We start from the raw sequence: 17,491 nt of genomic DNA, 5'->3' as shown, positions 1-17,491 counted from the left end.
AAGTGCGAAAAGTGAGTTTTTCAACACTATCACAAGTGCGAAAAGTGGTTTTTCAACACTAACACAAGTGCGAAAAGTGGTTTTCCTGCACCAACACAAGTGCGAAAAGTGGGTTTTCAACACTAACACAAGTGCGAAAAGTGTTTTTTCAACACTATCACAAGTGCAAAAAGTGTTTTTTCAACACTAACACAAGTGCGAAAAGTGGTTTCCTGCACCAACACAAGTGCGAAAAGTGAGTTTTCAACACTATCACAAGTGCGAAAAGTGGTTTCCTTCACCAACACAAGTGCAAAAGTGGTTTCCTGCACCAACACAAGTGCGAAAAGTGAGTTTTCAACACTATCACAAGTGCAAAAAGTGTTTTTTCCACACTAATACCAGTGCAAAAGTGGTTTCCTTCACCAACACAAGTGCGAAAAGTGAGTTTTCAACACTATCACAAGTGCGAAAAGTGGTTTTTCAACACTAACACAAGTGCGAAAAGTGGTTTTTCAACACTAATACAAGTGCGAAAAGTGGTTTTTCAACACTAACACAAGTGCGAAAAGTGGTTTTTCAACACTAATACAAGTGCGAAAAGTGGTTTTTCAACACTAACACAAGTGCGAAAAGTGGTTTTTCAACACTAACACAAGTGCGAAAAGTAGTTTTTCAACACTATCACCAGTGTAAAAAGTGTTTTTTCCACACTATTACAAGTGCAAAAGTGGTTTCCTGCAACAACAAGTGTGAAAAGTGGTTTTTCAACACTAACACAAGTGCGAAAAGTGGTTTTTCAACACTATCACAAGTGCAAAAGTGGTTTCCTGCACCAACACAAGTGCGAAAAGTGAGTTTTCAACACTATCACAAGTGCGAAAAGTGGTTTTTCAACACTAACACAAGTGCGAAAAGTGGTTTTTCAACACTAATACAAGTGCAAAAAGTGGTTTTTCAACACTATCACAAGTGCAAAAAGTGTTTTTTCCACAATAATACAAGTGCAAAAATGGTTTCCTGCACCAACACAAGTGCGAAAATTGGTTGTTCAACACTAACACAAGTGCAAAAAGTGGTTTTTCAACACTATCACAAGTGCAAAAAGTGTTTTTTCCACACTAATACAAGTGCAAAAGTGGTTTCCTGCACCAACACAAGTGCGAAAAGTGGGTTTTCAACACTAACACAAGTGCGAAAAGTGGTTTCCTTCACTAACACAAGTGCGAAAAGTGGTTTTTCAACACTAACACAAGTGCGAAAAGTGGTTTTCAACACTAACACAAGTGCGAAAAGTGGTTTTTCAACACTAACACAAGTGCGAAAAGTAGTTTTTCAACACGAACACAAATGCGAAAAGTGGATTCCTGCACCAACACAAGTGCGAAAAGTGGTTTTTCAACACTAACACAAGTGCGAAAAGTGGTTTTTCAACACTAACACAAGTGCGAAAAGTGGTTTTTCAAGAATACCACAAGTGCAAAAAGTGTTTTTTCCACACTAATACAAGTGCAAATGTGGTTTCCTGCACCAACACAAGTGCGAAAAGTTTTTTTCAACACTAACACAAGTGCGAAAAGTGGTTTTTCAACACTATCGCAAGTGCAAAAAGTGGTTTTTCAACACTATCACAAGTGCAAAAAGTGTTTATTCAACACTATCACAAGTGCAAAAAGTGTTTTTTCCACACTAATACAAGTGCAAAAGTGGTTTCCTGCACCAACACAAGTGCGAACAGTGGTTTTTCAACACTATCACAAGTGCAAAAAGTGTTTTTTCCACACTATCACAAGTGCAAAAAGTGTTTTTTCCACACTAATACAAGTGCAAAAGTGGTTTCCTGCACCAACACAGTGCGAAAAGTGGTTTTTCAACACTAACACAAGTGCAAAAAGTGTTTTTTCCACACTAATACAAGTGCAAAAGTGGGTTTCCTGCACCAATACAAGTGCGAAAAGTGAGTTTTCAACACTATCACAAGTGCGAAAAGTGGTTTTTCAACACTAACACAAGTGCGAAAAGTGGTTTTTCAACACTATCACAAGTGCAAAAAGTGTTTTTTCCACACTAATACAAGTGCAAAAGTGGTTTCCTGCACCAACACAAGTGCGAAAAGTGGTTTTTCAACACTAACACAAGTGCGAAAAGTGGTTTTTCAACACTATCACAAGTGCAAACCGTGTTTTTTCAACACTAATACAAGTGCAAAAGTGGTTTCCTGCACCAACACAAGTGCGAAAAGTGGGTTTTCAACACTAACACAAGTGCGAAAATTGGTTTTTCAACACTATCACAAGTGCAAAAAGTGTTTTTTCCACACTAATACAAGTGCAAAAGTGGTTTCCTGCACCAACACAAGTGCGAAAAGTGGTTTTTCAACACTATCACAAGTGCAAAAAGTGTTTTTTCCACACTAATACAAGTGCAAAAGTGGTTCCTGCACCAACACAAGTGCGAAAAGTGGTTTTTCAACACTATCACAAGTGCAAAAAGTGTTTTTTCCACACTAATACCAGTGCAAAAGTGGTTTCCTTCACCAACACAAGTGCAAAAGTGGTTTCCTGCACCAACACAAGTGCGAAAAGTGAGTTTTCAACACTATCACAAGTGCAAAAAGTGTTTTTTCCACACTAATACCAGTGCAAAAGTGGTTTCCTTCACCAACACAAGTGCGAAAAGTGAGTTTTCAACACTATCACAAGTGCGAAAAGTGGTTTTTCAACACTAACACAAGTGCGAAAAGTGGTTTTTCAACACTAATACAAGTGCGAAAAGTGGTTTTTCAACACTAACACAAGTGCGAAAAGTGGTTTTTCAACACTAATACAAGTGCGAAAAGTGGTTTTTCAACACTAACACAAGTGCGAAAAGTGGTTTTTCAACACTAACACAAGTGCGAAAAGTAGTTTTTCAACACTATCACCAGTGTAAAAAGTGTTTTTTCCACACTAATACAAGTGCAAAAGTGGTTTCCTGCAACAACAAGTGTGAAAAGTGGTTTTTCAACACTAACACAAGTGCGAAAAGTGGTTTTTCAACACTATCACAAGTGCAAAAGTGGTTTCCTGCACCAACACAAGTGCGAAAAGTGAGTTTTCAACACTATCACAAGTGCGAAAAGTGGTTTTTCAACACTAACACAAGTGCGAAAAGTGGTTTTTCAACACTAATACAAGTGCAAAAAGTGGTTTTTCAACACTATCACAAGTGCAAAAAGTGTTTTTTCCACACTAATACAAGTGCAAAAATGGTTTCCTGCACCAACACAAGTGCGAAAATTGGTTGTTCAACACTAACACAAGTGCAAAAAGTGGTTTTTCAACACTATCACAAGTGCAAAAAGTGTTTTTTCCACACTAATACAAGTGCAAAAGTGGTTTCCTGCACCAACACAAGTGCAAACAGTGGTTTTTCAACACTAACACAAGTGCGAAAAGTGGTTTTTCAACACAACACAAGTGCGAAAAGTATTTTTTCCACACTAATACAAGTGCAAAAGTGGTTTCCTGCACCAACACAAGTGCGAAAAGTGGTTTTTCAACACTAACACAAGTGCGAAAAGTGGTTTTTCAACACTAACACAAGTGTGAAAAGTATTTTTTCCACACTAATACAAGTGCAAAAGTGGTTTCCTGCACCAACACAAGTGCGAAAAGTGGGTTTTCAACACTAACACAAGTGTGAAAAGTGGTTTCCTTCACTAACACAAGTGCGAAAAGTGGTTTTTCAACACTAACACAAGTGCGAAAAGTGGTTTTCAACACTAACACAGGTGCGAAAAGTGGTTTTTCAACACTAACACAAGTGCGAAAAGTAGTTTTTCAACACGAACACAAATGCGAAAAGTGGATTCCTGCACCAACACAAGTGCGAAAAGTGGTTTTTCAACACTAACACAAGTGCGAAAAGTGGTTTTTCAACACTAACACAAGTGCGAAAAGTGGTTTTTCAAGAATACCACAAGTGCAAAAAGTGTTTTTTCCACACTAATACAAGTGCAAATGTGGTTTCCTGCACCAACACAAGTGCGAAAAGTTTTTTTCAACACTAACACAAGTGCGAAAAGTGGTTTTTCAACACTATCGCAAGTGCAAAAAGTGGTTTTTCAACACTATCACAAGTGCAAAAAGTGTTTATTCAACACTATCACAAGTGCAAAAAGTGTTTTTTCCACACTAATACAAGTGCAAAAGTGGTTTCCTGCACCAACACAAGTGCGAACAGTGGTTTTTCAACACTATCACAAGTGCAAAAAGTGTTTTTTCCACACTATCACAAGTGCAAAAAGTGTTTTTTCCACACTAATACAAGTGCAAAAGTGGTTTCCTGCAACAACAAGTGTGAAAAGTGGTTTTTCAACACTAACACAAGTGCGAAAAGTGGTTTTTCAACACTATCACAAGTGCAAAAGTGGTTTCCTGCACCAACACAAGTGCGAAAAGTGAGTTTTCAACACTATCACAAGTGCGAAAAGTGGTTTTTCAACACTAATACAAGTGCAAAAAGTGGTTTTTCAACACTATCACAAGTGCAAAAAGTGTTTTTTCCACACTAATACAAGTGCAAAAGTGGTTTCCTGCACCAACACAAGTGCGAAAATTGGTTGTTCAACACTAACACAAGTGCGAAAAGTGGTTTTTCAACACTATCACAAGTGCAAAAAGTGTTTTTTCCACACTAATACAAGTGCAAAAGTGGTTTCCTGCACCAACACAAGTGCAAAAAGTGTTTTTTCCACACTAATACAAGTGCAAAAGTGGTTTCCTGCACCAACACAAGTGCAAAAAGTGGTTTTTCAACACTAACACAAGTGCAAAAAGTGTTTTTTCAACACTAACACAAGTGCGAAAATTGGTTGTTCAACACTAACACAAGTGCAAAAAGTGGTTTTTCAACACTATCACAAGTGCAAAAAGTGTTTTTTCCACACTAATACAAGTGCAAAAGTGGTTTCCTGCACCAACACAAGTGCAAACAGTGGTTTTTCAACACTAACACAAGTGCGAAAAGTGGTTTTTCAACACAACACAAGTGCGAAAAGTATTTTTTCCACACTAATACAAGTGCAAAAGTGGTTTCCTGCACCAACACAAGTGCGAAAAGTGGTTTTTCAACACTAACACAAGTGCGAAAAGTGGTTTTTCAACACTATCACAAGTGCAAACAGTGTTTTTTCCACACTAATACAAGTGCAAAAGTGGTTTCCTGCACCAACACAAGTGCGAAAAGTGGGTTTTCAACACTAACACAAGTGCGAAAAGTGGTTTTTCCACACTAATACAAGTGCAAAAGTGGTTTCCTGCACCAACACAAGTGCGAAAAGTGGTTTTTCAACACTATCACAAGTGCAAAAAATGTTTTTTCCACACGTATGCAAGTGCAAAAGTGGTTTCCTGCACCAACACAAGTGCGAAAAGTGGTTTTTCAACACTATCACAAGTGCAAAAAGTGTTTTTTCCACACTAATACAAGTGCAAAAGTGGTTTCCTGCACCAACACAAGTGCGAAAAGTGGTTTTTCAACACTATCACAAGTGCAAAAAATGTTTTTTCCACACGTATGCAAGTGCAAAAGTGGTTTCCTGCACCAACACAAGTGCAAAAAGTGGTTGTTCAACTCTAACACAAGTGCGAAAAGTGGTTTTTCAACACTATCACAAGTGCAACAAAGTGTTTTTTCCACACTAATACCAGTGCAAAAGTGGTTTCCTTCACCAACACAAGTGCGAAAAGTGAGTTTTCAACACTATTACAAGTGCGAAAAGTGGTTTTTCAACACTAACACAAGTGCGAAAAGTGGTTTTTCAACACTAATACAAGTGCGAAAAGTGGTTTTTCAACACTATCACAAGTGCAAAAAGTGTTTTTTCCACACTATCACAAGTGCAAAAAGTGTTTTTTCCACACTAATACAAGTGCAAAAGTGGTTTCCTGCACCAACACAGTGCGAAAAGTGGTTTTTCAACACTAACACAAGTGCAAAAAGTGTTTTTTCCACACTAATACAAGTGCAAAAGTGGTTTCCTGCACCAATACAAGTGCGAAAAGTGAGTTTTCAACACTATCACAAGTGCGAAAAGTGGTTTTTCAACACTAACACAAGTGCGAAAAGTGGTTTTTCAACACTATCACAAGTGCAAAAAGTGTTTTTTCCACACTAATACAAGTGCAAAAGTGGTTTCCTGCACCAACACAAGTGCGAAAAGTGGTTTTTCAACACTAACACAAGTGCGAAAAGTGGTTTTTCAACACTATCACAAGTGCAAACCGTGTTTTTTCCACACTAATACAAGTGCAAAAGTGGTTTCCTGCACCAACACAAGTGCGAAAAGTGGGTTTTCAACACTAACACAAGTGCGAAAAGTGGTTTTTCAACACTATCACAAGTGCAAAAAGTATTTTTTCCACACTAATACAAGTGCAAAAGTGGTTCCTGCACCAACACAAGTGCGAAAAGTGGTTTTTCAACACTATCACAAGTGCAAAAAGTGTTTTTTCCACACTAATACCAGTGCAAAAGTGGTTTCCTTCACCAACACAAGTGCAAAAGTGGTTTCCTGCACCAACACAAGTGCGAAAAGTGAGTTTTCAACACTATCACAAGTGCAAAAAGTGTTTTTTCCACACTAATACCAGTGCAAAAGTGGTTTCCTTCACCAACACAAGTGCGAAAAGTGAGTTTTCAACACTATCACAAGTGCGAAAAGTGGTTTTTCAACACTAACACAAGTGCGAAAAGTGGTTTTTCAACACTAATACAAGTGCGAAAAGTGGTTTTTCAACACTAACACAAGTGCAAAAAGTGTTTTTTCCACACTAATACAAGTGCAAAAGTGGTTTCCTGCACCAACACAAGTACGAAAAGTGGTTTTTCAACACTAACACAAGTGCGAAAAGTGGTTTTTCAACACTAACACAAGTGCGAAAAGTGTTTTTTCCACACTAATACAAGTGCAAAAGTGGTTTCCTGCACCAACACAAGTGCGAAAAGTGAGTTTTCAACACTATCGCAAGTGCGAAAAGTGGTTTTTCAACACAAACACAAGTGCGAAAAGAGGTTTTTCAACACTAATACAAGTGCGAAAAGTGGTTTTTCAACACTAACACAAGTGCGAAAAGTGGTTTTTCAACACTAACACAAGTGCGAAAAGTGGTTTTTCAACACTATCACCAGTGTAAAAAGTGTTTTTTCCACACTAATACAAGTGCAAAAGTGGTTTCCTGCAACAAGTGTGAAAAGTGGTTTTTCAACACTAACACAAGTGCGAAAAGTGGTTTTTCAACACTATCACAAGTGCAAAAGTGGTTTCCTGCACCAACACAAGTGCGAAAAGTGAGTTTTCAACACTATCACAAGTGCGAAAAGTGGTTTTTCAACACTAACACAAGTGCGAAAAGTGGTTTTTCAACACTAATACAAGTGCAAAAAGTGGTTTTTCAACACTATCACAAGTGCAAAAAGTGTTTTTTCCACACTAATACAAGTGCAAAAGTGGTTTCCTGCACCAACACAAGTGCGAAAAGTGGTTTTTCAACACTAACACAAGTGCGAAAAGTGGTTTTTCAACACTATCACAAGTGCGAAAAGTGGTTTTTCAACACTATCACAATTGCAAAAAGTGTTTTTTCCACACTAATACAAGTGCAAAAGTGGTTTCCTGCACCAACACAAGTGCGAAAAGTGGTTGTTCAACACTAACACAAGTGCGAAAAGTGGTTTTTCAACACTATCACAAGTGCAAAAAGTATTTTTTCCACACTAATACAAGTGCAAAAGTGGTTTCCTGCACCAACACAAGTGCGAACAGTGGTTTTTCAACACTAACACAAGTGCGAAAAGTGGTTTTTGAACACTATCACAAGTGCAAAAAGTGTTTTTTCCACACTAATACAAGTGCAAAAGTGGTTTCCTGCACCAACACAAGTGCGAAAAGTGGTTTTTCAACACTAACACAAGTGCGAAAAGTATTTTTTCCACACTAATACAAGTGCAAAAGTGGTTTCCTGCACCAACACAAGTGCGAAAAGTGGATTTTCAACACTAACACAAGTGCGAAAAGTGGTTTTTCAACACTAACACAAGTGCGAAAAGTATTTTTTCCACACTAATACAAGTGCAAAAGTGGTTTCCTGCACCAACACAAGTACGAAAAGTGGGTTTTCAACACTAACACAAGTGCGAAAAGTGGTTTCCTTCACTAACACAAGTGCAAAAAGTGGTTTTTCAACACTAATACAAGTGCGAAAAGTAGTTTTTCAACACTAACACAAATGCGAAAAGTGGATTCCTGCACCAACACAAGTGCGAAAAGTGGTTTTTCAACACTAACACAAGTGCGAAAAGTGTTTTTTCAACACTAACACAAGTGCGAAAAGTGGTTTTTCAACACTAACACAAGTGCGAAAAGTGGTTATTCAACACTATCACAAGTGCAAAAAGTGGTTTTTCAACACTAACACAAGTGCGAAACGTTGTTTTTCCACACTAATACAAGTGCAAAAGTGGTTTCCTGCACCAACACAAGTGCGAAAAGTGAGTTTTCAACACTATCACAAGTGCGAAAAGTGGTTTTTCAACACTAACACAAGTGTGAAAAGTGGTTTTTCAAGAATATCACAAGTGCAAAAAGTGTTTTTTCCACACTAATACAAGTGCAAATGTGGTTTCCTGCACCAACACAAGTGCGAAAAGTGGTTTTTCAACACTAACACAAGTGCGAAAAGTGTTTTTTCCACACTAATACAAGTGCAAAAGTGGTTTCCTGCACCAACACAAGTGCGAAAAGTGAGTTTTCAACACTATCACAAGTGCGAAAAGTGGTTTTTCAACACTAACACAAGTGCGAAAAGTGGTTTTTCAACACTAATACAAGTGCAAAAAGTGGTTTTTCAACACTATCACAAGTGCAAAAAGTGTTTTTTCCACACTAATACAAGTGCAAAAGTGGTTTCCTGCACCAACACAAGTGCAAAAAGTGGTTTTTCAACACTAACACAAGTGCAAAAAGTGTTTTTTCAACACTAACACAAGTGCGAAAAGTGGTTTTTCAACACTATCACAAGTGCGAAAAGTGGTTTTTCAACACTATCACAAGTGCAAAAAGTGTTTTTTCCACACTAATACAAGTGCAAAAGTGGTTTCCTGTACCAACACAAGTGCGAAAAGTGTTTTTTCAACACTAACACAAGTGCGAAAAGTTTTTTTCAACACTAACACAAGTGCGAAAAGTGGTTTTTCAACACTATCGCAAGTGCAAAAAGTGTTTTTTCCACACTAATACAAGTGCAAAAGTGGTTTCCTGCACCAACACAAGTGCGAAAAGTGGTTGTTCAACACTAACACAAGTGCGAAAAGTGGTTTTTCAACACTATCACAAGTGCAAAAAGTGTTTTTTCCACACTAATACAAGTGCAAAAGTGGTTTCCTGCACCAACACAAGTGCAAAAAGTGGTTTTTCAACACTAACACAAGTGCAAAAAGTGTTTTTTCAACACTAACACAAGTGCGAAAAGTGGTTTTTCAACACTATCACAAGTGCGAAAAGTGGTTTTTCAACACTATCACAAGTGCAAAAAGTGTTCTTTCCACACTAATACAAGTGCAAAAGTGGTTTCCTGTACCAACACAAGTGCGAAAAGTGGTTTTTCAACATTAACACAAGTGCGAAAAGTTTTTTTCAACACTAACACAAGTGCGAAAAGTGGTTTTTCAACACTATCGCAAGTGCAAAAAGTGTTTTTTCCACACTAATACAAGTGCAAAAGTGGTTTCCTGCACCAACACAAGTGCGAAAAGTGGTTGTTCAACACTAACACAAGTGCGAAAAGTGGTTTTTCAACACTATCACAAGTGCAAAAAGTATTTTTTCCACACTAATACAAGTGCAAAAGTGGTTTCCTGCACCAACACAAGTGCGAACAGTGGTTTTTCAACACTAACACAAGTGCGAAAAGTGGTTTTTGAACACTATCACAAGTGCAAAAAGTGTTTTTTCCACACTAATACAAGTGCAAAAGTGGTTTCCTGCACCAACACAAGTGCGAAAAGTGGTTTTTCAACACTAACACATGTGCGAAAAGTGGATTTTCAACACTAACACAAGTGCGAAAAGTGGTTTTTCAACACTAACACAAGTGCGAAAAGTATTTTTTCCACACTAATACAAGTGCAAAAGTGGTTTTTCAACACGAACACAAATGCGAAAAGTGGATTCCTGCACCAACACAAGTGCGAAAAGTGGTTTTTCAACACTAACACAAGTGCGAAAAGTGGTTTTTCAACACTAACACAAGTGCGAAAAGTGGTTTTTCAACACTAACACAAGTGCGAAAAGTGGTTTTTCAAGAATACCACAAGTGCAAAAAGTGTTTTTTCCACACTAATACAAGTGCAAATGTGGTTTCCTGCACCAACACAAGTGCGAAAAGTTTTTTTCAACACTAACACAAGTGCGAAAAGTGTGGCTTTCAACACGAACATAAGTGCGAAAGTGGTTTTTCAACACTATCACAAGTGCAAAAAGTGTTTTTTCCACACTAATACCAGTGCAAAAGTGGTTTCCTGCACCAACACAAGTGCGAAAAGTGGTTTTTCCACACTAACACAAGTGCGAAAATTGGTTGTTCAACACTAACACAAGTGCAAAAAGTGGTTTTTCAACACTATCACAAGTGCAAAAAGTGTTTTTTCCACACTAATACAAGTGCAAAAGTGGTTTCCTGCACCAACACAAGTGCGAAAAGTGGGTTTTCAACACTAACACAAGTGCGAAAAGTGGTTTCCTTCACTAACACAAGTGCGAAAAGTGGTTTTTCAACACTAACACAAGTGCGAAAAGTGGATTTCAACACTAACACAAGTGCGAAAAGTGGTTTTTCAACACTAACACAAGTGCGAAAAGTAGTTTTTCAACACGAACACAAATGCGAAAAGTGGATTCCTGCACCAACACAAGTGCGAAAAGTGGTTTTTCAACACTAACACAAGTGCGAAAAGTGGTTTTTCAACACTAACACAAGTGCGAAAAGTGGTTTTTCAAGAATACCACAAGTGCAAAAAGTGTTTTTTCCACACTAATACAAGTGCAAATGTGGTTTCCTGCACCAACACAAGTGCGAAAAGTTTTTTTCAACACTAACACAAGTGCGAAAAGTGGTTTTTCAACACTATCGCAAGTGCAAAAAGTGGTTTTTCAACACTATCACAAGTGCAAAAAGTGTTTATTCAACACTATCACAAGTGCAAAAAGTGTTTTTTCCACACTAATACAAGTGCAAAAGTGGTTTCCTGCACCAACACAAGTGCGAACAGTGGTTTTTCAACACTATCACAAGTGCAAAAAGTGTTTTTTCCACACTATCACAAGTGCAAAAAGTGTTTTTTCCACACTAATACAAGTGCAAAAGTGGTTTCCTGCACCAACACAGTGCGAAAAGTGGTTTTTCAACACTAACACAAGTGCAAAAAGTGTTTTTTCCACACTAATACAAGTGCAAAAGTGGGTTTCCTGCACCAATACAAGTGCGAAAAGTGAGTTTTCAACACTATCACAAGTGCGAAAAGTGGTTTTTCAACACTAACACAAGTGCGAAAAGTGGTTTTTCAACACTATCACAAGTGCAAAAAGTGTTTTTTCCACACTAATACAAGTGCAAAAGTGGTTTCCTGCACCAACACAAGTGCGAAAAGTGGTTTTTCAACACTAACACAAGTGCGAAAAGTGGTTTTTCAACACTATCACAAGTGCAAACCGTGTTTTTTCAACACTAATACAAGTGCAAAAGTGGTTTCCTGCACCAACACAAGTGCGAAAAGTGGGTTTTCAACACTAACACAAGTGCGAAAATTGGTTTTTCAACACTATCACAAGTGCAAAAAGTGTTTTTTCCACACTAATACAAGTGCAAAAGTGGTTTCCTGCACCAACACAAGTGCGAAAAGTGGTTTTTCAACACTATCACAAGTGCAAAAAGTGTTTTTTCCACACTAATACAAGTGCAAAAGTGGTTCCTGCACCAACACAAGTGCGAAAAGTGGTTTTTCAACACTATCACAAGTGCAAAAAGTGTTTTTTCCACACTAATACCGGTGCAAAAGTGGTTTCCTTCACCAACACAAGTGCAAAAGTGGTTTCCTGCACCAACACAAGTGCGAAAAGTGAGTTTTCAACACTATCACAAGTGCAAAAAGTGTTTTTTCCACACTAATACCAGTGCAAAAGTGGTTTCCTTCACCAACACAAGTGCGAAAAGTGAGTTTTCAACACTATCACAAGTGCGAAAAGTGGTTTTTCAACACTAACACAAGTGCGAAAAGTGGTTTTTCAACACTAATACAAGTGCGAAAAGTGATTTTTCAACACTAACACAAGTGCGAAAAGTGGTTTTTCAACACTAATACAAGTGCGAAAAGTGGTTTTTCAACACTAACACAAGTGCGAAAAGTGGTTTTTCAACACTAACACAAGTGCGAAAAGTAGTTTTTCAACACTATCACCAGTGTAAAAAGTGTTTTTTCCACACTAATACAAGTGCAAAAGTGGTTTCCTGCAACAACAAGTGTGAAAAGTGGTTTTTCAACACTAACACAAGTGCGAAAAGTGGTTTTTCAACACTATCACAAGTGCAAAAGTGGTTTCCTGCACCAACACAAGTGCGAAAAGTGAGTTTTCAACACTATCACAAGTGCGAAAAGTGGTTTTTCAACACTAACACAAGTGCGAAAAGTGGTTTTTCAACACTAATACAAGTGCAAAAAGTGGTTTTTCAACACTATCACAAGTGCAAAAAGTGTTTTTTCCACACTAATACAAGTGCAAAAATGGTTTCCTGCACCAACACAAGTGCGAAAATTGGTTGTTCAACACTAACACAAGTGCAAAAAGTGGTTTTTCAACACTATCACAAGTGCAAAAAGTGTTTTTTCCACACTAATACAAGTGCAAAAGTGGTTTCCTGCACCAACACAAGTGCAAACAGTGGTTTTTCAACACTAACACAAGTGCGAAAAGTGGTTTTTCAACACAACACAAGTGCGAAAAGTATTTTTTCCACACTAATACAAGTGCAAAAGTGGTTTCCTGCACCAACACAAGTGCGAAAAGTGGTTTTTCAACACTAACACAAGTGCGAAAAGTGGTTTTTCAACACTAACACAAGTGTGAAAAGTATTTTTTCCACACTAATACAAGTGCAAAAGTGGTTTCCTGCACCAACACAAGTGCGAAAAGTGGGTTTTCAACACTAACACAAGTGTGAAAAGTGGTTTCCTTCACTAACACAAGTGCGAAAAGTGGTTTTTCAACACTAACACAAGTGCGAAAAGTGGTTTTCAACACTAACACAAGTGCGAAAAGTGGTTTTTCAACACTAACACAAGTGCGAAAAGTAGTTTTTCAACACGAACACAAATGCGAAAAGTGGATTCCTGCACCAACACAAGTGCGAAAAGTGGTTTTTCAACACTAACACAAGTGCGAAAAGTGGTTTTTCAACACTAACACAAGTGCGAAAAGTGGTTTTTCAAGAATACCACAAGTGCAAAAAGTGTTTTTTCCACACTAATACAAGTGCAAATGTGGTTTCCTGCACCAACACAAGTGCGAAAAGTTTTTTTCAACACTAACACAAGTGCGAAAAGTGGTTTTTCAACACTATCGCAAGTGCAAAAAGTGGTTTTTCAACACTATCACAAGTGCAAAAAGTGTTTATTCAACACTATCACAAGTGCAAAAAGTGTTTTTTCCACACTAATACAAGTGCAAAAGTGGTTTCCTGCACCAACACAAGTGCGAACAGTGGTTTTTCAACACTATCACAAGTGCAAAAAGTGTTTTTTCCACACTATCACAAGTGCAAAAAGTGTTTTTTCCACACTAATACAAGTGCAAAAGTGGTTTCCTGCACCAACACAGTGCGAAAAGTGGTTTTTCAACACTAACACAAGTGCAAAAAGTGTTTTTTCCACACTAATACAAGTGCAAAAGTGGGTTTCCTGCACCAATACAAGTGCGAAAAGTGAGTTTTCAACACTATCACAAGTGCGAAAAGTGGTTTTTCAACACTAACACAAGTGCGAAAAGTGGTTTTTCAACACTATCACAAGTGCAAAAAGTGTTTTTTCCACACTAATACAAGTGCAAAAGTGGTTTCCTGCACCAACACAAGTGCGAAAAGTGGTTTTTCAACACTAACACAAGTGCGAAAAGTGGTTTTTCAACACTATCACAAGTGCAAACCGTGTTTTTTCAACACTAATACAAGTGCAAAAGTGGTTTCCTGCACCAACACAAGTGCGAAAAGTGGGTTTTCAACACTAACACAAGTGCGAAAATTGGTTTTTCAACACTATCACAAGTGCAAAAAGTGTTTTTTCCACACTAATACAAGTGCAAAAGTGGTTTCCTGCACCAACACAAGTGCGAAAAGTGGTTTTTCAACACTATCACAAGTGCAAAAAGTGTTTTTTCCACACTAATACAAGTGCAAAAGTGGTTCCTGCACCAACACAAGTGCGAAAAGTGGTTTTTCAACACTATCACAAGTGCAAAAAGTGTTTTTTCCACACTAATACCGGTGCAAAAGTGGTTTCCTTCACCAACACAAGTGCAAAAGTGGTTTCCTGCACCAACACAAGTGCGAAAAGTGAGTTTTCAACACTATCACAAGTGCAAAAAGTGTTTTTTCCACACTAATACCAGTGCAAAAGTGGTTTCCTTCACCAACACAAGTGCAAAAAGTGAGTTTTCAACACTATCACAAGTGCGAAAAGTGGTTTTTCAACACTAACACAAGTGCGAAAAGTGGTTTTTCAACACTAATACAAGTGCGAAAAGTGATTTTTCAACACTAACACAAGTGCGAAAAGTGGTTTTTCAACACTAATACAAGTGCGAAAAGTGGTTTTTCAACACTAACACAAGTGCGAAAAGTGGTTTTTCAACACTAACACAAGTGCGAAAAGTAGTTTTTCAACACTATCACCAGTGTAAAAAGTGTTTTTTCCACACTAATACAAGTGCAAAAGTGGTTTCCTGCAACAACAAGTGTGAAAAGTGGTTTTTCAACACTAACACAAGTGCGAAAAGTGGTTTTTCAACACTATCACAAGTGCAAAAGTGGTTTCCTGCACCAACACAAGTGCGAAAAGTGAGTTTTCAACACTATCACAAGTGCGAAAAGTGGTTTTTCAACACTAACACAAGTGCGAAAAGTGGTTTTTCAACACTAATACAAGTGCAAAAAGTGGTTTTTCAACACTATCACAAGTGCAAAAAGTGTTTTTTCCACACTAATACAAGTGCAAAAATGGTTTCCTGCACCAACACAAGTGCGAAAATTGGTTGTTCAACACTAACACAAGTGCAAAAAGTGGTTTTTCAACACTATCACAAGTGCAAAAAGTGTTTTTTCCACACTAATACAAGTGCAAAAGTGGTTTCCTGCACCAACACAAGTGCAAACAGTGGTTTTTCAACACTAACACAAGTGCGAAAAGTGGTTTTTCAACACAACACAAGTGCGAAAAGTATTTTTTCCACACTAATACAAGTGCAAAAGTGGTTTCCTGCACCAACACAAGTGCGAAAAGTGGTTTTTCAACACTAACACAAGTGCGAAAAGTGGTTTTTCAACACTAACACAAGTGTGAAAAGTATTTTTTCCACACTAATACAAGTGCAAAAGTGGTTTCCTGCACCAACACAAGTGCGAAAAGTGGGTTTTCAACACTAACACAAGTGTGAAAAGTGGTTTCCTTCACTAACACAAGTGCGAAAAGTGGTTTTTCAACACTAACACAAGTGCGAAAAGTGGTTTTCAACACTAACACAAGTGCGAAAAGTGGTTTTTCAACACTAACACAAGTGCGAAAAGTAGTTTTTCAACACGAACACAAATGCGAAAAGTGGATTCCTGCACCAACACAAGTGCGAAAAGTGGTTTTTCAACACTAACACAAGTGCGAAAAGTGGTTTTTCAACACTAACACAAGTGCGAAAAGTGGTTTTTCAAGAATACCACAAGTGCAAAAAGTGTTTTTTCCACACTAATACAAGTGCAAATGTGGTTTCCTGCACCAACACAAGTGCGAAAAGTTTTTTTCAACACTAACACAAGTGCGAAAAGTGGTTTTTCAACACTATCGCAAGTGCAAAAAGTGGTTTTTCAACACTATCACAAGTGCAAAAAGTGTTTATTCAACACTATCACAAGTGCAAAAAGTGTTTTTTCCACACTAATACAAGTGCAAAAGTGGTTTCCTGCACCAACACAAGTGCGAACAGTGGTTTTTCAACACTATCACAAGTGCAAAAAGTGTTTTTTCCACACTATCACAAGTGCAAAAAGTGTTTTTTCCACACTAATACAAGTGCAAAAGTGGTTTCCTGCAACAACAAGTGTGAAAAGTGGTTTTTCAACACTAACACAAGTGCGAAAAGTGGTTTTTCAACACTATCACAAGTGCAAAAGTGGTTTCCTGCACCAACACAAGTGCGAAAAGTGAGTTTTCAACACTATCACAAGTGCGAAAAGTGGTTTTTCAACACTAATACAAGTGCAAAAAGTGGTTTTTCAACACTATCACAAGTGCAAAAAGTGTTTTTTCCACACTAATACAAGTGCAAAAGTGGTTTCCTGCACCAACACAAGTGCGAAAATTGGTTGTTCAACACTAACACAAGTGCGAAAAGTGGTTTTTCAACACTATCACAAGTGCAAAAAGTGTTTTTTCCACACTAATACAAGTGCAAAAGTGGTTTCCTGCACCAACACAAGTGCAAAAAGTGTTTTTTCCACACTAATACAAGTGCAAAAGTGGTTTCCTGCACCAACACAAGTGCAAAAAGTGGTTTTTCAACACTAACACAAGTGCAAAAAGTGTTTTTTCAACACTAACACAAGTGCGAAAATTGGTTGTTCAACACTAACACAAGTGCAAAAAGTGGTTTTTCAACACTATCACAAGTGCAAAAAGTGTTTTTTCCACACTAATACAAGTGCAAAAGTGGTTTCCTGCACCAACACAAGTGCAAACAGTGGTTTTTCAACACTAACACAAGTGCGAAAAGTGGTTTTTCAACACAACACAAGTGCGAAAAGTATTTTTTCCACACTAATACAAGTGCAAAAGTGGTTTCCTGCACCAACACAAGTGCGAAAAGTGGTTTTTCAACACTAACACAAGTGCGAAAAGTGGTTTTTCAACACCATCACAAGTGCAAACAGTGTTTTTTCCACACTAATACAAGTGCAAAAGTGGTTTCCTGCACCAACACAAGTGCGAAAAGTGGGTTTTCAACACTAACACAAGTGCGAAAAGTGGTTTTTCCACACTAATACAAGTGCAAAAGTGGTTTCCTGCACCAACACAAGTGCGAAAAGTGGTTTTTCAACACTATCACAAGTGCAAAAAATGTTTTTTCCACACGTATGCAAGTGCAAAAGTGGTTTCCTGCACCAACACAAGTGCGAAAAGTGGTTTTTCAACACTATCACAAGTGCAAAAAGTGTTT

The sequence above is a fragment of the Myxine glutinosa genome, chromosome 11 (assembly GCF_964187855.1).
Source record: "Myxine glutinosa chromosome 11, kmMyxGlut1.1, whole genome shotgun sequence".
Taxonomy (NCBI): Eukaryota; Metazoa; Chordata; class Myxini; order Myxiniformes; family Myxinidae; genus Myxine; species Myxine glutinosa.
The sequence above is the reverse complement of the archived record's forward strand: the minus strand, read 5'-3'. Positions refer to the sequence as shown.